The following is a 23,283-nucleotide window of genomic DNA, read 5'->3' on the forward strand; positions in this document are numbered from 1 at the left end:
CAAAAATAGCGACACAAAAAGCTGCTTTACAGAAAGTTCAATTTTGAAAGCAACTTAAATAGCTGCATACAAGCAACTTCCACTGAGATACATGTGATTGTTAAGTCTTCAAATGCTAAAGCTTTCCTTCAGGTGTTGTAGATATTTTTGATGCAAAGAAAAAAAAAAAAAGGTTCTGAACATTCCTTCCATTTACCATTGGTCAAAACAGATTGACCCGCCAACATTTTAATGGCCCCGCCCACATTCAGGCAGCCACACCCACACTCAGATAGCCCCTGGTTCACATTTAGATAGCCCCGCCCATATTACAATAGCCCCACCCACACTCAGACAGCACCACTCGTACTCAGATAAGCATAAAGTCACCCAAAATTTGGTTGAAAATCAGGGCTGTTCCACATTAAATACTGATTTCGGGAACTTTTCTAAGTTAAAGTATTAGTATTCTGTTGTTTAAAAATGAATATGCCAGTGTTTTCTTGTTATTTGTTGAGGTCTGAAAACACTGCATCTTTGTTCTTTTGATCAGTTGTCATTTTCTGTAATACAGTATTTGCCCGTTGGTTATTCATCCTGATTTTTTTTTTTTTTTTCATTTGGCATATGTGTTATCTTGCATGGCTTTCATGGCTGTGGTTGCCAGATCTCAAGAGTTTAAATCCCCCAGACTGAACTTTTTTCATACATCCCATGAAAACACAGACATGTAAATCTCTATTGAAATATTATGCTCAAATAAAAGTATAACACAGCCAGTCTGTTTTCTTTCACACGCACTCTTAAAAATAAAGCTTCTTCAAGCTACTTCACAGAAGAATCATTTTTGGTTCCGCAAAGAACCATTCGGTCAAAGGTTCTTTTAAAGAAACCTCTCTTTCTTACCTTTTTATAATCCAAAGAACCTTCTTTCACTGCAAAGAAGCTTTTGTGAAACAGAAAGGTTCTTTTAGATATTAATGGTTCTTCATGGAACCGTTTAGACATAAAGGTTCTTCAAAGGCATGGTTTGATGACAATAATCATGATTATATTTTTTGACATATCATGATGTTTTCCTGTATCTTTTTCCCAGAGGAAGTTGTCAAATCTTTGTGTAGCCGTGACCCAGAAAACAGACATTAGGGTGTCCTTCGTAACACTGACCTGTCTTTCTCTTTTTCTTCTACCTTCTAAAGATCTTTTCATCCTTGGCCAGGTGTTTTTCAAAGTCTGAAGTGGGCAATGAAGTCCCAATTATTTGTTTTCAGGGCTCAGGGCCTAAAAGAGAGATGCAGAAAAAAGGTGCAGGAAATAATCACTCTTCTCCTCTGAAAGGACGGGACTGTGAGGGAAGAACTTCCCTGCTGATGGGGAAAATTAGCCCACACTAACAGAAAATCAGCTGAACCTCTGGACGTGTTTGGATGCTCCTTCTGATAAAAGGTACAAAAGCTCTTAATGGGGTGGGACCCTTAATACCTACAGTTAATTTAGTATAATACTGCAAATACTGCCCCAGTGGCAGCTTTTGTACCTTTTATTTTTTTGAGCATGTCAATGTGGAAAGCGTAATTGGAAATAGAGCAGTGGGACACGGTCACATAAGAAATGTTTTTTAGGATTCAGCTGTTTCAGTTTAGCGTTTGTTTGTTCACTAAAGGGGTTTGAAATCTACGACAGAGGACACTGCAAAGAAAATATGAACACTTTTTGCGGCATTTCCACCTCATCTGAAGGTACACTGCAAAAAAAGATTTTTAAAAAGTATTTTTGTCTTTCTCTCCAGTACAAAACACATTTACTCGAGAAGCAAAATGACTTGAGAGATTAAATCTGGTTTTCTAAAATAAATAAATGAATAAATATCTGCTAATGAAGGTAGAACAAGGTTAACTTTTCTTTCTTGTTTCATGCTTAAACTTAGTTTCAAGACATTTTGTTTTCTAATTAAATGTATCTGATTTAAGAATTTTTTGATATTTGCAATGTAAAACTAAACAAAAAATAAAATTGTTTTCTGAAAAAAAAAAAAATTAAATGAAGTACAATAGAAAAATAAACTTGATTCAAAAGGATAATAAATATATTTGCATGACCCCATCAGCAAATAGTTATTATTGTTTTAAGTATTAAGTCAGTAATATGAATCTTACATTTTAACGTGTTGTTTGCATTGGATTTTAGTTTGTTTATTTATTGTTTAAGCATTTAATCATTTTTGATGTTTTATCAATTTACTATGTAAAGCAGCTCCTTTCAAGGTGCTAAAATGTATTTATTATTATTATATCATATTTCATATATCTATATCTATCTATTGCTTTCTCTCTCTTTCTATTCGTATATATATATATTAATTTAAAGTTAACATTTTAGTCATTTTGTTAAATGAGTTGAATTTATTTAAAAAAAAAAAAATTCATTTTTATTTCAGTTTTAGCTATTTTAGTACATTAAGTTAAACTAAATGAAACTGAGGAATGTTGCCTCGCCAACAACCTGAAATTACAGTAAGTTTAGCTTTTTTATATTTTAATATATTTGAGATATGTCAGGTAACAAAAGTTTATTTCATAGCCCTAATTTTCATTGCTTCAGTGCTTAGAAAACAACATTAGCTGTTAAAAATGATGATGCATCACTGAGAAACCTTTAAAATAGCATGCTCTTGAATAATAATTTCCATTCACTTCCATTTAGGTCAGATGTGTTGGATTTTTTCAATGCATAGTCAGCTTCATTTTTTCGATCATGCAAACAGTCCAGTGACTAACGCAACGGAGCAGCCTGTGTCCCATCTGTGCCTCCTCAAAGAAAAACCTGCGATCACAGTCTTATCAGATGCTTCTGTAAAAAACTATCTTTCTGACCCACTTTTGCTTTGGCACGATTTATCAGTTTACTGTATGTCATTCAGACAAAAGACCTGCGGTGGGATGCATCGCTTCTTTTTATTCACACCACTGTATTATGTGCGAAAACAAAGGCAGATTGGAAGGTTATATGTGGAATTTTAATGATTTCCATTGTCTGTCAGTATTACTGTGGCCATGAAGGGTCATCCTCGCTGGGAGCCGCTGGATAATGCATGTGTACTACGCAGGAGCAGCTCTCATGACGCTGGGATCCGTTTGTGAGTTACTGGCACTTTCCTCAGTAAATCCATCCACTTGTGCTTCTGTTCCACTTCCATCCTTTCATGCATTTACCTAAAATGCAGAGCCTTAAACGACCACTCGCCAGGCGCCAAAAATCAGTGTTGGCAAGTATAAAAACTGGTACTAAAGCCAGTAGCTTTTTTATTAATGCTAACAATGCATGATAATGTTTTACCTGCAGATGTCCTCCAAAATAAAAGCTCTATGGTTTAACGTTTGAAAGCAAAGACTAAAACAATTGCAATATGATGATTTGCTGCTCAAGAAACATTTCTGATTATTATCAATGTTGAACACAGTTGTGCTGCACAATATTTTTGTGTAAACGGTGATATGTGTTATATTTTTTTCAAAAGAAAGTTCAAAAGAACAGCATTTATTTGAAATAGAAATGCTTTGAAACATTATAAATGTCTTTAACATAATTTTCGATCAATCTAATGCATTAATTTCTTCAAATATAAACAAATTCAAGGCCACGGTCAACTTTATTTATATCAATGCTGACCAAGGTGCTTCACAGTAACACAATACAATGATAAAAATACATTTTAATTTTAATTTTTTTTTATTTTAAAACAACTTAACCCATAAAATCAAATAAAAATCTAGAATAAGAATTGAACTCACTAAGATCAACATATCCAACACTTATCAATAGGCCAGAGAAAAAGAAATAAGTTTTCAATGATGATTGAAATGAAGATAAATAAAATGATAATCTAACAGATTGATGTAAGGAATTCCACAGTTTAGGGGCTAATACACAAAAGGCTTTATCACCTTTAGATTTCAAACGAAACGATGGGATATTAAAACCTTGGGGAAATTAAAACCTTGTACTCAATTCTAAATTAAACTGGTAGCCCATGTAAATGTGCTGAAATAGAGGGGATATGCTCCCTCTTTTTCTTCCCCATTAAGAAGCGGGCTGTAGCATTTTAAACCATTTAAGATACGAGATTTAAATTATCACCCATCCAGTTTTTTGATGTCGGATAAGGACTTTGACCCAGGTTTTATTGACATATACAACTGGGTATCATCTGCATAAATGTGATATGGGACCTTGTGAGACTCAAAAATGTAACGAAGAGGAAGCATATATAAAGAAAACAAAATCGGGCCTAAAATAGAGCCCTGATGTACCCCACCAGTAACAGAAGCAGGTGATGAATGAGACTGATCTATCTCCGCAGAGAAACTCCTTGCAGTAAAATATGATTCAAACCAATCTAAGGCCGAATCACAAATACCAACTACAGTTTTTAACCTGTTTAAAAGAATACAGTAATCTACTGTATCGAATGCTGGTGAATCCACAAATAATAACAAGTCGTTTACCACACTCAACAAAGCGTATTCAGTGCTGTGCTTAGATCTAAAATCTACTGTACTGTACTACTATCTTAGATCTACTGTATTTTGTTGCCTTGAATCCACATGTGCAATGACAATAAAGTTGAATCTAATCTAATCTAACCTAAAACGAGACTGAAAATTTGCATGGTTAGTCATCTTTTAGTGTCCGTTTTTTGCCTATCAGAGACAGTACCATCTCCCCCCGAGGTAAACAATGCTAATCCAACACACGTCTAAAAGGCATGTAATGTTCTGTGAGGATGTTCTAACACATTGAGTGATTGTCAGTGTTCACACCTCCCCATAGGACAGAAAAAAAATCTAAAGTGAGATCTCTTTAACATTTTAAATACTTCTCCTAGAAAGAAATGAGGTTACTTTAAGATAGAATGGAGTCTCCTGCTTCTCAGACTCGTCTCCTGACTCCTGAGACAAAAACTCATAGTGGGCTCCTTTAACCCTCTGGAGTCTAAGGGTATTTTTGGGGCCTGGAGAAGTTTTGTCATGCCCTGACATTTGTGCTTTTTTCAGTTTCTTATAAATATCTAAATGGCTAAAGTCTAATCTCACTGTAATCAGCACAAACTGGGCTGTAATAATATGTGAAATGCATGCATGTACATGATTGTGTTTTTTAGAAAAAAAATTTTATGCATGGTTAGTGAAAAACTAAAAACGTTAAATCACTTGAATAAGGCAATAAAACACATAAAGAACAATGGTTCCCAGGATTTTTGAGAACTGGAGCTTGTAGCCTAGAATTTTTCTTTCTAAATTATGTGAAAATCATCTTGTTTACTCACTCACAGAAAACAATATATTGATTTACATTTTCTAAGACACTTTTTGTTGGTAAAAGTCATATGCGAGTAGGCGTCAACTATCATGAATATCATTGTGATTTGCACCTGAGAAGACAAAGGTCCGCATAATGAGCTGCATAATGAGCTGCATAATGAACTGCATAATGAGCTGCATAATGAGCTGCATAATGAGCTGCATAATGAGCCATTCAGTCATCTGTGCCACTGAGAGGAAGGAGTTACAAGAAAGAATGTGAGAACAAAATAAATCTATATAATGTTATGTTTGTAGTTTATTTAGAATATATTTAATTATCCCACAACATACTTTAATATCCACTTGGAGGAGCAGTTAAACAGTTTATCAGGAACAATCAAAGCTGACTTTCAAACAATTTTTTTTTGTGCGATGATTGCCCTTGATTGCAAGCCTTCGGTTTACCTGGGCTCATAACATTAGCACAGAATCAGTTCAGAATCAATCACCAAAAGAATCAGTTCAGTTCAGATGCTCTGTGTGTCAGTTTGCTTCACGCTGAATCACACATGCGCAGTATCATCATCTCCTCGGTTCACGTCTGACAGAAACGGTTCTTGACTCGTGAATGAGTCAGTCTGTTGTTCGTTATCTGGCTCGGCTCGGTGTTCATCTTCATCTCTCTCTTCACAGCAGTTCAGGCAGTGTACTGTTTGAGTAAATGAATTGCTCCGGGATATTGGTTTGTTTGACCTCAGAGGGAGTGTCAGCCACATTAAACAAGTTAACAGCTTAAGTCATTTGTGGATTAATGCGTATTGGAGACGCGAACTGTTTCAAATGATTCAGTTCGATTTGGTGAACGTGATCCGGTTACATCGAATGATTCGTTCGCGAACCGGATATCACAAACTGCTTTGTTTTGAACTCTCTCACAACAGACACGGAAGAGAAGACAATGCTGAATAAAGTCGTAGTTTTTGCTATTTTTGGACCAAAATGTATTTTCGATGCTTCAAAATATTCTAACTGAGCCTCTGATGTCACATGGACTACTTTGATGGTGTTTTTCTTACCTTTCTGGACATGGACAGTAGACCGTATACACAGCTTCAATGGAGGGACTGAGAGCTCTCGGACTAAATCTAAAATATCTTAAACTGGGTTCAGAAGATAAACGGAGGCCTCACGGGTTTGGAACAACATGAGGGTGAGTTATTAATGACATACTTTTCATTTTTCGTTGAACTAACCCTTTAATAGAGATTGCAGCAAGACAATGAAGAGATATTCTGTTTCTTCCAACACATTCTTTGTTTTGACTCTTATTTTCTCAAATATTTCTCATGTCTCATTTGTATCTACTAAGGAATTTTAGGAGAAACATCTGAAATGCTGTTGATACTAAAATGAGAGATATATGAGAATCTCATCTAAGTCTCCTGAGCTCAAGTAAAGCAACTACTGAGCAATACATTTAACTTATGTATTAAATAAATTCAATGCTCATAGACTGAAGTAGTTTAAGTCTTTGGTTCTTTTAATAAAGTGAAAAGTGACATGACATTCAGCCAAGTATGGTGACCCATACTCAGAATTCGTGCTCTACATTTAACCCATCCGAAATGCACACACACAGAGCAGTGAACACACACACACACTGTGAACACACACACTGTGAACACACACACACACTGTGAACACACACACAGAGCAGTGAACACACACACACTGTGAGCACACACCCGGAGCAGTGGGCAGCCATTTATGCTGCGGCGCCCGGGGAGCAGTTGGGGGTTCGATGCCTTGCTCAAGGGCACCTAAGTCGTGGTATTGAAGGTGGAGAGAGAACTGTACATGCACTCCCCCCACCCACAATTCCTGCCAGCCCGGGACTCGAACTCACAACCTTTCGATTGGGCCACGACTTCCCTTAATTGTGATGATTTGCCTCACATTTAACAAAATCCCACCAATTCACTCATCTCAACAAATTAGAATATTCGTAAAACCAATAAAAAAAAACCTTTAGTGAATTGTTGGCCTTCTGGAAAGTAAGTTAATTTACTGTACATGTACTCAGTACTTAGTTGGTAGGGGCTCCTTTTGCTTTAATTACTGCCTCAATTCAGCGTGGCGTGGAGGTGATCAGTTTGTGGTGCTGCTGAGGTGGTCTGGAAGCCCAGGTTTCTTTGACTGTGGCCTTCAGCTCATCTGCATTGTTTGGTCTCTTGTTTCTCATCTTCCTCTTGACAATAGCCCATAGATTCTCTCTGGGCTTCAGGTCTGGTGAGTTTGCTGGCCAGTCAAGCACACCAACACCATGGTCATTTAACCAACTCTTGGTGCTTTTGGCAGTGTGAGCAGGTGCCAAATCCTGCTGGAAAATGAAATCAGAATCTTCAAAAAGCTGATCAGCAGAAGGAAGCATGAAGTGCTCCAAGATTTCAGAGACAAAAAACACAATGGACCAACACCAGCAGATGACATTGAACCTAAATCATCACAGACTGTGGAAACTTAACACTGGACTTCAAGCAACTTGGGCTTTGAGCTTCTCCACCCTTTCTCCAGACTCTAGGACCTTGGTTTCCAAATGAAATACAAAACTTGCTCTCATCTGAAAAGAGGACTTTGGACCACTGTCAACAGTCCAGTTCTTCTCCTCCTTAGCCCAGGTAAGACGCCTCTGATGTTGTCTGTGGTTCAGGAGTTGCTTAACAAGAGGAATACGACATCTGTGGCCCAGTTCCTTGACACTTCTGTGTGTTGTGGCTCTTGATGCCTTGACCCCAGCCTCAGTCCATTCCTTGTGAAGTTCTCTACAATTCTTGAATCCAGTTTGCTTGACAATCCTCACAAGGATGTGGTTCTCTCGGATGGTTGTGCATCTTTTACTTCCACGCTTTGACGTTTCACTCAACTTTCTGTTAACATGCTTGGATACAGCACTCTGTGAACAGCCAGCTTATTGGCAATGAATGATTGTGACTTACACTCCTTTTGAAGGGTGTCAATGATTGTCAGAACCATTTTGAAGGCTCAGGAAACCTTTGCAGGTGCTTAGAGTTGATTAGCTGATTGGCATGTCACCATATTCTAATTTGTTGCTATTACATTTTAAAAAGACAGTATTTAAAGGCAATATGTATTATTTAAGTTTTAATTTTGAATTTTAATATTTACAATTTAAAAACAATCATGTTGTTTTAACGTAAAACCCATTGTAAATTAATAATTAATTCATCGGAGAGTTAAAATGCAAAGTTTTAATGTTTTAATTAAATGTTTTACTCCAATTTTTGTGTTGAATGAATGAGAAACACTGTGCATTGAGATCTCATTATCTTCATTAATGCATTAACTAACATTAACTAACAACTGACAGTTAATTTGTTACAGCATTTATTTGTTTAACATTTTTTTTATATTTATTGTTAAATGAGGTACATTAAATAATTTTAAGAGATACATAGTTGTAAATGTTGAAATCCAAATTAACAGAGATTATTAAATGCTTTAGAAGTATTTTTTGATGAATGAACGTCTGCACAAAGCTCCTCTTCCACCCGCTGACCTGCATTATATGTACACAAGTAATCAAGTAAGTATTGCTTTGTATCAGTGAATGAAGTGTGATTTCATTCATAACAGCTGAGCGGTATATAACAGAGAGAATAATAGATATACTGTAACAGAGAAATTCATGCTCTGAAAAATGAAACCCAAAGAAAAGAATCTCGGACAGCCAGGTGCATGTTACCGTCAGACTTTTGTCCTAAACTGGGTCAGAGAAAAAGAGCATAGGAGGGTTAAAACCCAGATATTGGGGATAGTTACATAGTCCCAATGACAAAAGCTGCTCTACTTCTCAGCTGTTGGAACCAGATGATGAAATCAAACCATGACCTGGAAACAGTCCTTTGCTCCCTGCATGATCATTATTGCAGAATACGATTCTTCATTAATATGATTCTTAATTAAACGGCTGAGTTTTCATAAAACTGATTTGCTGATAAAACTAATATGACATTTTTAATGTAAGATTAACTCTAGGCTAACTGAGGATATTACGTCTCTGCAGAATATAAAGATGTTAAATGTGGAATTATGCATTACGTTAAATGAGCACATATGTTGGAACATTGAGCAGAAGTATTTATAGACTTGACACTGAATTTAGATAAGCCTGATGTCTTCTATCCTCCATATGCTGTCTGTGAAAGTGGCATCTTGTCAGGTTTCAGTCTCAACATGTGACATTCAGGGCCATAATTAGCTGCTGTCCTGGAGTGTGTGTGTGTGTGTGTGTGTGTGTGTGTGTGTGTGTGTGTGTGTGTGTGTGTGTGTGTGTGTGTGTGTGTGTGTGTGTGTGTGTGTGTGTGTGTGTGTGTGTGTGTGTGTGTGTGAACCATAAATGTGGAATTATTTAATACTTTTTATTTATTCTTCAACAGGTGTCTATTTTTTTATCCTGATGGATCAGAAGGTGACTGGTTTGCGCTTTAATGTGATGGAGAACCCCATGTACCTGTGCCTGGCCTTAATCTGAGACTGATCCATCACATTTCAATTCATTACGGCTGAGACCAGTAGTGAAAACACTCTTTTTCATGCAAAGTTTCATGCAAATCTTTTTGTTATTATCATATTATCAGCATAAGAATAAAATAAAACATTCTTAGTATTTGTTATGAAGTATTTGTAAACAAGTTTGTGTCAAACCTGATCATGTTCTCCAGTAGTAGTTGGGAATTTTCATATGATCATTGTCACAAATGTACTTCCTTGGTTAGTGATTAAAAATGTATTCGATAATTTCTTAAAGTCGGCATGAAATGGAAATTCACCATCATCTATTTTCTAAATGCATGTTATAGATCTTATTGCAAATAGTTCATCCAGTGCACATTTCTTTTTTCTTTTTTTAAAGTCCTAATATACTGATTTGCTACTCAAGAAATGCTGAAAATACAGCTGCACATCACAGAAATAAATTACAGTTTACAACATATTCACATGGAAAACTGTTATTTTAAATTGTAATAATATTTCACATTTTTTAAATCATAAATGCAATCTTGGTGAGCAGAAGAGAATATTAAAATTGTTTTATTAATGTATTATGTATGCTACTTTACTCGTGCAAGTCCCTGCACAATAATTTTAGTCGGTGTTCAAAACACAAATATGTTATTTGATCACAGCGCTGCTCTTCTTGGTATTTCTATATGTTCAAACGATGAGCTTATTAATAAAGCACACACCGCTCCTAAAACCCTCAGAATGCTTATTTGTATCCCTCCATGATCCCATGAGCACAGAGAGAGCAGAGTCTGTGTTTGAGCAAAGCAGATGTTATTTGCACTAATGGATTTCTCAGGAGCCATGTGCTGCTATTTCTGACTGATAATAACACATACGGTTGTCTCGCAGGTTGATCAACCTCTCTGTCACCAATCAGAAAACCTGAATGCACCTCATGCCGAGAAAGAAATGTGTGTGATTTAAAAACGTCTAGAAGTTATATTTTATAACAAATTTACGTAACTGTTTGACGCCACTGGGTTTGACGTGTGAGCAATTAGTGCATTTATGTATTTGGTTGTGAATGGAGACTTTATTAAACCTTGGCAGTCTGCTGATGATTGGCTTGTTTGTTCACTAGGCAACCGTTGATGGAGCAAACGGCCTGTGGTCTCCTAAACTATAAAGCTCTTTACTGTTGGCTGCTCTCTCTCTGTGTGTGTGTGTGTGTGTGTGTGTGTGTGTGTGTGTGTGTTGGTTAGCTGTCGGTTTCTTAAATCGATCCAGTCCAGCATGGTCTGTCTATGTGCTCATGCGTCAGATGCCTCGGGGATGAAAGAGACCTGCTGCCAACCATGTGTAGAGAGAGAAATGTGGACACGTGTAGCCCATTGACCATTGCATGCTTGTGCCAGTGATATGAAAACACTTGTGCTGCGTCATGACATGAATCATCAGTTCACTTGCTGAAAGGCCAGCATGGCAGCGGATGCGTGGCATCTAATGGGGCAGATAGTGGGAGTAAATTTGTTTAGTTTGTAAAATTATATTGACCTCACATTATCAACTAACAACTACTACTGTAATATTGTTTTGTGCTTAGGGATAGTTAACCCAAAAAAAATCAAATAAAATAAATGCTGAAATGTGCTCGCCTTCAGGTCATCTGAGATCAGGATGAGTTTGTTTCTTCATCAGGTTTGTAGAAATGTAGCACTGCATCAGTGTCTCATCAATGGATGCTCTGCAGTGAATGGGTGCCGTCAGAATGAGAGTCTGATAAAAACATCACAATAATCCACAGCACTCCAGTCCATCAGTGAACATCTGGAGAAGACAAAACCTGAAACACATCCAGCATTAAGATGATTTTAACTTCAAACCGTTATTTTTTTTAAATATTATTATTATTATTTAATTTTTCCATAATTCAATTTAATTCACGTTTATTTGTATAGCGCTTTTTACAATACAAATCATTACAAAGCAACTTTACAGAAAACTACGTTTCTACAATATTTAGTAATAGCTTATAAGTGGTGACTGTCAGTTTGTGTGTGTATGACAGGATTTTTAGAAAAATTAATACAAGACGTAGTCAGCCAGACGATGAACATTATTAATATTATTAATAATTAATAATTATTATAATCCATAATAACACTTCCTCCAGTGAAAAAGTGCATCTGCTGTGTTATCTCTCACATCAAAATCCAGACACATATTTGTTTAGATGACTTTTTCACTGGAACAAGAGTTTATAGACTCTATATAGAGTTATAGTCTTATAGAGTTTATATATTTTAGCTGAAAAAAATTGTTTGAAGTTAAAAACGTCTTAATGGTGGATTTGTTTCTTACAACGACACAGTTTTTAAATCATGAAATGTTAAATATATTGTCACACAGCTCTATATTTAAGTTGAGTTAAAAAAGTTGGAAAAGTCAGCTTTCTTTCAAATTGTTACCATTAGCATGTTTAAAAAGCAATTTGGGCTCACTAGAAAATACATGCAAGTAGTGACATTTCTAAAATGTTATTATGCTGCTTTTTTGCATTTTGCAACACTTTCAAAGTGAAATGTCCAGTGAGCGACGCTAAAAGCACATCAAATCATACACTATGATAAAAGTGTTATGAGCTCTTAACATAGTATTGTGCAAGAAAGTTCATCCATCTTTATTGATTGATAATCTCCTGCTGTAATCATAATCTGTGTGTAAAGGAATAAAGGTTGTTTGTGTTTTACTGCCACTAGTGTTCATTTCAGATGAAATTGTATGTACAGGTATGTTTTTGGTGTTTTGCAGAAATGTAGGTAGATGCATGTTTTTTCACAAAACGCCTCCTCCACCAATACAAAAAAAAAAAAGCTGATATGGTTTCTTCCACTAATCAGCATCAACACACACTCACTGTCAGTGTTTCCAAGCCCTCTCACATGTCGTCTAACCTCTCTTGCTCAGAAAGAACCACGTAGGCACTACACCAACACACAGCACACTCGTAAACCACCTCTCATGCTGTTCCTCCTTCATCCTTTCCTCTTTTCCATTTACTCTTTGTCCATTCGCTAGTAAATTGTCCAATGTTCCTATCTGCTCTGTAGGAGACAAGCCTCTTAATACTAGTTTCAATACACGATCATACAAAGGTGCACAGTCATATCCAGCCACCCTGACCACTTTCAAACAAGCTTTCATGATCAGCTTTTCTTGATTCGAAGAACATTGTGTGCTTTACATTTCTGTAAATTCATGTATAGTAGTTTGTATAAAATATATCAATAATATTGAGTCACCCCCATCTCTACATCTTACATTTCTATTTTATCCAATATTCCATAGGTTTTGTTGTTGTTGTTGTTGTTGTTTAAATGCATGTGTGAAATCAGAAATTTGGGAATTATTCCTGAAATAATTTCAGAGCTATACACTGAAAAAAAGGGGGAAAAAATGTGTTTAAACGATTTTCACTCATCAATTTCTTCATGAACAACTACAAAGAAACTGCAAGTACCACATTGAATTAAATGTGATGTTTTGAAGTAGAAAAACTGAAATAAGTTTACTGGAGTATTTTTTTTTTTTTCTTCAACTAGTTCCTGTTGCTCAGTGGTAAAGCATTGCATTTGCAATGCAAAAGGTTGTGGGTTCGATTCCCAGGGAATACACATACTTGTTAAAAAAATAAAATAAATGTATATCCTGAATGCACTGTAAGTTGCTTCAGATAAAAGCATCTGCTAAATGCGAAAATTATAATTATTAAATTATTTCTGAGTGAAAAAAAACCCACACAAATTCCAAACAAATCACATTTCTATCAATTTCGAAATCTAGTTAGATTAGATTTCATTGGCAATGCAGGTGGTTTATTTCATCATCCTGGTCCTGACACGCATGTGACGTCATTCTGCGTGCGCCATAGAGGTTTAGAATAGGTGCTGAGAACACAACAATAACAAGTAACAAGTTGGTAAATCAGCTGATGTCATGAGAGAACAGCATGCAACCGGCGCAGCTCTAATTTCTTTTGTTCTGCGCGGCAATCCAACAGGAAATTAAGTAGCTCCTGTCCTCCAGTATCATGGCTATACAAGTCTTTTTTTTACAATACTGGTCATGTCTAAACAGCTTTACAGTAAAATAGTTGGTCAATAATGCAAGAGGCCAAAGAGTAATTTTCCAGCTAAAGTCAGTTCATTGATGATTCAGTGATGTCAGTGATTCAGCTCTCTTCTGATAGTGTCTCTGCAATCAGTCAAGCATCCCAAACTAAGCAAGCCAAATGAAGCAAAAATTGAGAAAAAAACCTTACAGCAGAGTCAGTATCGCAACCGAAGTCAACATTGCACTTCCTAAACACCTACTGTACATTCCATCTGATCACTTCATATATTAGATATGATGTTCAGTTCTAATAATTCTAATAGATCTCTTTCTGCAGTGTGTTTTTCATCATTGTTCTGCCATGAACTCACTGTGCTGTGATTATTTTTCTGTGCTTAATATCTGTCTATGTGTCCAGGTTAACTGGAGATTGTGTTCTTTTATTTGTACTGCTAGATTCGCATGCATTTGTGAAAAGAAACTTGTTTCTTTTTTCATGAAATGTCAGATGAGAGTGGCTCTTACAGCCCACGTGTAATGAAGGCGCACTCAAACACGCTTTTATATGCCTTTCAATAATTCTGTCTGGGCAAACTAATTTATTTACTTTAATGTTAGCAAAAATGTACCTTTGTAACACACATGATAATGGCAGATCTAGATCATTAATTTTTCTTACTGGATATCACAACTTAATTTTCTAATCTAATTTGTAATCTTATTTGATATTATTTAATATTATGTTAGATAATATCTGTCTAAATTATAATATTATAATAAGTATTTCGCTGTTATTATATCCAAAATATATTACTGCCCATCAAATCTTAATTTTTTAATCTTGTTGTTGTTAATTTTACTATTATTAAATATGATGTTAGATCATATTCGTCTATATTATAATATTATAATTAGTATTTGGCTGTTTTGTGGTTTAACTTCATCTATGAGAATGTATGAGTCATCTCTTTATTACTCATCATGATTTTCTTAATATTATTCAATTTAAATTAAATTAAATTTAAATTATATGCATTTAGCAGACGCTTTCAAAACGACTTACAGTGCATTCAGGCTAACAATTTTTACCTATCATGTGTTCCCGGGGAATCGAACCCACAACCTTGCGCTTGAAAACGCAGTGCTCTACCAGTTGAGCTAAAGGAACAATAATTATAATCGTCTATTTTTTTTTATTTAATTTTGTATAATTTTACATAGTATTTGGCTGTTATTAAATAAATAAAAATTATTTTTGTGGTTTTACTTCGTCAGAGAAAATTATTAATTCATAAATATTTCTTACTGGCCAACAAATCTTTATTTTCTAATCCTTTTGTCAGGAATTTGTGTTGTTTAATATTACTACTACTATATATTTTAAAAATATATTCTAATTATTTAATATTATTTTACATAATATTTGGCTGTTATTATATCAAATAATATTATATAAAAATCTTTAAAATTGAATTTTAACATGCAATTTAATAGTATTTAATCCTATCTATATTATTTTATAGATATTTAGTTGTTATTAATATTCATTTTCAGTTTTTTGCATGCATGCATTCATTACATTTCTTGCCTCACATTTAAAAAAATATATATTGATATAAGATATCTTGTAAGTTTATACACCATCCATAAGGATTCTGTATTCGTACAGCAGATTTGTCTTGAGTATTCAAGACAAATGTAAATGATCTAATAACAGGTGTGCAGGTCTCTGTGATTGTAGGATTTCAGCCTTTAGGAAACTCAATGTCTTATCTGAAACTGAGAGGAATGTTTCTTTGTTCAAGAACAAGAGCTTGTGAGAGCTTTTTTGTCAGTAAAGCAGTTCAAATTGCATCTGTAGATGTGTATCAGTAACTGTGACGTAGTGAGTTGTGTTTGCTTTGTAATTTCAGGGGATTGGTGAGCGACAAACAGGCAGGTTTGCATGCAATCTGCAGCTTTCACTATGCTGTTCACTGGCTGTCATTCATAGAGCTCTACTGCGCATATAAAACATCCCTCATATAAAACTCAAAGGCAGAGGATTAGATGCAGAGAAAGTTTATTCTCCAAAGGTAATCAAAACAAATAAAACTGTAACAAAAATTAGCAAGCCAGTCTCTGAGGGTAATCCAACTTCAGTCTGCAATGTGATGTGGACCAAGGGAGTAGAAAATTGCCCAAGACTCAAGAAGAAGACCCAACAACCTGAGAGTTGAGTGGAGCAGAGAGGGACAGTCCTTCTCTCTATGCGTCCTGGGAGCAGGGAAGACAGAGGTTAGTGTAACACCAGAGAACAAAACAACCAACACAAAGGACGCAAAACACATAGAACACAAAACAATCTAATGTGCTTGTAACTCGCACTTCTTCACCTTGGTGAACAGACGATTCTCAACTAGCCGCTGGAGCACTCGCCTGACATTTTGGACATGATCGCATTCATTCTGAGAAAAAAACTGAATATCGTCCAGATGAACAAAAACAAAACGGTCGACCATGTCTCTGAGCACGTCATTGACGAGTGCCTGGAAGACTGCTGGAGAGTTAGAAAGCCCAAACGGCATGACCAAATATTCAAAAAGGCTGTCTTTCATTCATTCCCCTCTGTAATCCGAACTAAGTGATAAGTGTTGCAGAGGTCCAACTTCGTAAAGATGGTAACCCCCCACAAGAGTCTGAAGATAATAACATCAATGGCAAAGGATAACGATTCTTCAACATAAGGTCATTCAACCCCCAATAGTCTATAGATCTATATATGCACTATAGATCCTCTGAGGAACAGTTCCACTCATTCTGTATTATAGGAGAGGAAGAATTAGGCTCTGTCAACATGTGTGTTAGACCCTACTCCATATAAGATCTTAAAAGAGGTGCTTCCAGAAGTCATAGATCCTTTTCTGACTATTATTAATTTGTCATATTGTCATTAGGATATGTCCCCAAAACCTTCAAACTTGCGTTTATTAACATTTAAAACATTTTGACCCCAAAGAACTAGTCAATTACAGACCAATATGGAAATCTCCCTTTTCTGTCAAAGATACTAGAAAAGGTAGTATCCCCACAATTATATTCCTTCTTAGAGAAAAATGGTATATATGAGGATTTCCAGTCAGGATTTAGACTGTATCATAGTACTGAGACTGCTCTTCTTAGAGTTACAAATGATCTGCTCTTATCATCTGATCGTGGGTGTATCTCTCTATTAGTTTTATTGGATCTTAGTGCTGCGTTTGACACAATTGACCACAACATTCTTTTGCATAGACTTGAACACTTTGTTGGCCTTAATGGAAGTGCATTAGCATGGTTTCAATCGTACTTATATGACAGCCATCAATTCGTAGCAGCTAATGAAGAGGTATCATATCGATCACAAGTGCAGTATGGAGTACCTCAAGGCTCAGTACTAGGGCCGCTACTCTTCACGCTTTATATGTTACCCTTGGGAGATATCATCAGGAAACATGGTGTTAGCTTTCACTGTTATGCTGATGATACTCAGCTCTATATTTCTTCGCAGCCCGGTGAAACACACCAATTTGAAAAACTAGCGGAATGCATAGTCGATAAAAAAAGGTTGATGACAAGGAATTTCTTACTGCTAAGTTCTGAAAAAACAGGTGTTAATTATAGGACCTAAAAACTCTGCATGTAATAACCTAGAACACTGTCTAAGACTTGATGGTTGCTCTGTCAATTCTTCGTCATCAGTTAGGAACCTAGGTGTGCTACTTGATCGCAATCTTTCCTTAGAAAGCCACGTTTCTAGCATTTGTAAAACTGCATTTTTCCATCTCAGAAATATATCTAAATTGCGACCTAAACTCTCAATGTCAAATGCAGAAAATTGGGTGGTTGTTCTGCAAGCTTAATAAACAAACTCCAGTTAGTCCAAAATGCAGCAGCAAGAGTTCTTACTAGAACCAGGAAGTATGACCATATTAGCCCGGTTCTGTCAACACTTCACTTGCTCCCTATCAAGCATTGTTTATATTTTAAAATATTGCTTATTACTTATAAAGCCCTGAATGGTTTAGCACCTCAGTTAATTAGGTAAACCGGAACCGGGAACACTTCCCATAACACCCTTGTTGTTGCACTTGCTACATCATTAGAAGAATGGCATCTACGCTAATATTTGTCTGTTTCTCTCTTGTTCCGAGGTCACCGTGGCCACCAGATCCAGTCTGTGTCCAGATCAGAGGGTCACTGCAGTCACCCGGATCCAGTACGTATCCAGACCAGATGGTGGATCAGCACCTAGAAAGGACCTCTACTGCCCTGAAAGACAGCGGAGACCAGGACAGCTAGAGCCCCAGATACAGATCCCCTGTAAAGACCTGTCTCAGAGGAGCACCAGGACAAGACCACAGGAAACAGATGATTCTTCTGCACAATCTGACTTTGCTGCAGCCTGGAATTGAACTACTGGTTTCGTCTGGTCAGAGGAGAACTGGCCCCCCAACTGAGCCTGGTTTCTCCCAAGGTTTTCTCCATTCTGTCACCGATGGAGTTTCGGTTCCTTGCCGCTGTCGCCTCTGGCTTGTTTAGTTGGGGTCACTTCATCTACAGCGATATCGTTGACTTGATTGCACAGATACTATTTAAACTGAACTGAAATGATGACATCACTGAATTCAATGATAAACTGCCTTTAACTGTCATTTTACATTATCGACACACTGTTTTCCTAATTAATGTTGTTCAGTTGCTTTGAAAAAATCTGTTTTGTTTAAAGCGCTATATTAATAAAAGTGACTTGACTTGACATAATACATTTTTAACATTATGATCATAATAAAAGTATTATTAGCTTTGACCTTTAGCTGTTATAGTCTTTCAAAGGACAAAAACTTTAAAACTATTGGCTTTACATCATCAAGTCAGCTGTTACTTTATTTTTGCACAAGGCCCTAAAATTCATGGGAAGATTAGAAAAAACATATATTTTTTTTTTGTATAGAGAGAGCTATAATTTTCTGTATTTCTTTCCACCTGACAGAACTAATCAGCCTCCAATCATTGGTTTTAAATGCCCTTTTTCTGTTTTAACTATTGCATTCACTGAAAATTTGTATAAAATGTATTTTTTCTCTAATATGTCAATGAAATGTTTGTTTAAATTGAAATTGTGAATAATTTAGAAGTAATTATTTATTACCACGAAATCCTCTCAAAATGCAAAATATTAAAAGAAAAATATAAGGGAAAATCTTAGTTTATTAATGAAAAAATGTACACTTCTGGTGTTCAGTTATATATAGTAAAGTTATCTTATGGGGAAAAAAATACAGTATATATATAAAAATGTTACAGTAGTGTTTGGTGACCAGCAGAGCAGTACAACTGGATCTTGTAAGTTACAGCAACAAATTTTACAAGGTTTAAGTCCATTATCTGGAGATTCTGCTCCAAAATCAGCTCACAAAACATGAGGAAGTCAAGTAAATTCACCATTACACAATACAGATTGTGTCAAAGCAGCGTTACTGTGTTAAACAAGGTAATAGTTTGTTGATAATGCAAGAGGACAATACTTAACACTCAATTGTTCAGTTTAAATCAGTTCATTGATGTGTCTGTGCAATCAAGTCGACAATATTGGCAGAAAAGGTCTGCAGATTCTGCCTGTTTTCCTCCATGTTCCTCCACTCCAACCTGCATCAGATTAACCTACTTCCTCTAGTGATGCAGAAGGGCCTTTGTTAGGTAACTAATGCACAAACAGATGTGAGCGGACATGAGGAAGTCTTTGAGAGGCCATTTTAAGCAATTTTGGTCATTATTTTTCAGACCTTTGACTAAGACTGTTCTCAGAGAGCGATTCTGTATATCAGTGTCCAGAGCTCAAAAAAGAAGTCGATGTGCACAGTTTATTTGCATTGCATACAACATTTCCATCTATTTGGATGTCACAGTTTTAAAGTGATGCAGATTTGTGAGTCATACTGAAATGAAATGGGTCCGATTTCTGCACTCAAAAATCATTGCATAAGTAGGATAAATATTGATGATAAATATATAAACCTGGTTGTTGTGCATTTAATTCACATTCAGTTAATAGTACTATTACAGAAATCTGACCCATTTTTGCATGACCTATAAATATGCATTACATTAGTGAACGCAGTTTTAAAAAAAAGTTCTTTTTAAATATTAAAATATTATTTCTGAATGTTTCTAAAAACTTCTTTCCTCCTTGGTCATACGTTACGTTATATTTAAAATGTTAGATGAACATCCAACAAAACTTTGCTTTGAGAATTTGCTCTGAATTAACGTTGAAAGAATGTTTGTTCATAACTTTGAGAGAACCTTCCCTGTTAACTGGATACTTTGTTAAAACTGCAATCGAAATGTATGGAAATGATTTCAAACTGTAATTTAAATTTAGGCCTAAATATGGAGCCTAGATGCACAAAAACATCACACAAGTATTTCATAAGACTCGCGCAGTGCTGTATAGTCTCCTACAGCCGTACGAAAAGTTTGCGTTATAATTGGTGAGAAGAATTTGAATCTTTTGAATCACTGAATCACCTGATCTGATTCACAAAACTGGTCTGAATGATTCATTCCTGACTCTTCCTGATTCAGGTCTGCAGTTCAGCTGCTCCATTACCGACTCATTTCTTATGTCTTCAGAAGACGAATGGATCAATTTTACGAAAGCCGTCCAGGTTTGAAACGACATGAGGGTGAGATATGATGACAGAAATCTCTTTAAAACTTCATATTAACCCAGATTCTGGTCTTTTATTCCCTCTGTGAGGCCACAATTAGGTCAAGACTGAACTGTCATTACAATTTATTGCAATGAAGGCTGCTGTTTGGGTGATGAGCTTCACGTTATACTGCGCTCAGAGGTGCTCGACATCACTGTTTTCATTAGATATGCTGGTTTTGATTGGCCAGTAGAATGTGATTAACCCAAATGACTCAAATCTGATGCTTGTTGAGAGCACGGAGGTGGTCGTTTATGAAGGGCACTTGATGTCTTTCTCTGAAGAAATCAAATGTTATTAGGGCCACATTTGGATTGAATGAATGTTTCCCAGAAGCTCATATAATGTGCTTCGGCGCTCGGTTTCAAAGCACGGAGAAGTTCAGTTTGAACTGAAAATGAGTTAAAGGAAAAGGTCAAATCATGTGTATATAACACATCTGTCCTTTTCAGTAACTTAACTCTCTATTGAAGGAAATTTAAAGTAGAGCAGATTCTTGTCGACTTCCGGCTGTGAACATGAGTCTTATTCGTTATTTTAAAAAAAAAAAGTCAAAGGCCTTTATAAAATCAGTTTTTATGCTTGTTTAAATACGTGCGTTCACTGCTGAATCACAGATGAATCGTTTCTGCTGTTTAATAATTAAAGCATTTTATTGCAAACAAATAGGGTGAATAAGACGCTGCTCTAAAGTTGTTTCAATGGCAAGAACTGTCTCGAGGGCCATAGACTGCATAAAAGTGTGAAGAACGAACAAAAGTTGATTAACTTTAGACAGTAAATGTGAAGAGTGAAGCTCATTAACCAGGTCACACTGTCAAAGCCAATAATTAACCAGCAGAAACGCAGGCGGAGGATGAAGAGTGGTCTCTCTAAGAGCAAGTAAATGTCAAAAACGAATGCACCCAGACAAACAGAGCAGAAACATGCATGTTAGGCCACCCTGACCTCACGAACATCAGCCAGTCGCATGAAATATCTCACACTTCACCCTAAAATCAATGCATTTAGAAATGAAAAATAATGTATTCTCTTAATTAATTTCTTCAGATAATATATTGTAATTATTATTATTATTTATTTCTATTGTTGCTTTGTGCTCCAGTAATAAGAATGAGAATGAGCATTGGATATATATAGTTAATCAAGTGTGTTTTGATTGTAAGTGCCATCTGGTGTCCTTTCAAACCATGTTATATTCATTTTATTCTTAAAGAGATAGCCAAAACTACCATATCAGCATGTATTTCTTAGTTCATCGTGAATGAATTCAGTATGGTTTGTATAGGTAATCATACAGTATAAAGGTCATCATGTGTGTTATCTTTTGTATAAAAGCATTTCCACACATATTCTGATTCCCTGTTTGTCCAAGCGTCTGACGTCTCTAAAGTCAATCTGTTTCTTACTCAAACGCAATCCGCTGTTCATGCTTTCTCAATCTCTTGCCTTTATCAGAGGTGAAAGAACAGCCTGTGACCCACCGAATGATGACCACCTCGCTCTACTGCAGAATAATCGTCAGACTCAATGGAAAATACATTTTTCTTTCAGTACAGGCGCTCAAGACATAATTTAGATCATAAGCATGTGAAGTTGTGGAGGATGGCGTGTAATAATCAAGGACTCAAGCTGAGCTCCAGAACGTCGTCTCTGTGCTGCTAATGTTCAAATCAGATTCACAATCAAGTCAGGAGTGCCAGTGCTTTTAAAAGTCAGACTTAAAGGATGTGAAAAGAAGCTTTGATGAGAAGAGATTGCTTTAAAGTGCAGATTGGCAGAGTAAAAGCAGCTGACGTGTGACGCTGTGCGTCACCGATATTTCTTGCAGCAGTTTTCTCTGTTGGACATTTGGAAAAGGGTTTATCTTTGTGTTTAACTATGATTCGTAATCACCTTCTTGCATGGTTCACTCAATTTCTGATCACTTTAAAAAAATATATAATATTTTTATTCATCAAAAATGCATTCAAATTTATGAATTAATTTATGAAGACATTTATAATGTTACAAAAGATTTCTATTTAAAATAGGGAATGTTTATTGAGCAGTAAATCATCATATTTTCATGATTTCTGAAGATCATGTGACACTGAAGACTGGAGGAATGATGCATATATTTATTTATTTATTTATTCATAATGTTTATGTCAGTTTAAGATTTAATTATTTTAATACATCAGGGTGAACTTACAAGAAAAAAATAATTGTTTTACTGGCAACATCCTAAAATAACTTTATAAAATATATATTTTTTAAGTACTATGTTTTACTTCAGTTAACCTTTTTTATACTGTTTTTATAAATAAATTGTTGTGCTTAAGTTAACTATAATAACTATAATAATTCATAAGATCGACAAATAAATTATGACTTTCTGAGCATAAGAGATTTCTTTAAAAACAAGCATTAAAAGATCTTGCACACCCCAAAGATCGGTTTGTAGATCTCGCACACCCCAAATTAATTAATTAAAAATGTAATTAAATTCTGATGATTAAAGATTGGACTAAAACCCTAAAAGGTTGTGGGTTTAAACCCTGCATCAGCTTTTTTCTTTGGTTATTCATAGATTCATAAATTACACTGATTCTTATCTCTTGTATTGAATATGTGATGGTATTCTA

The sequence above is a fragment of the Carassius carassius genome, chromosome 39, assembly GCF_963082965.1.
Source record: "Carassius carassius chromosome 39, fCarCar2.1, whole genome shotgun sequence".
NCBI classification, from domain to species: Eukaryota; Metazoa; Chordata; class Actinopteri; order Cypriniformes; family Cyprinidae; genus Carassius; species Carassius carassius.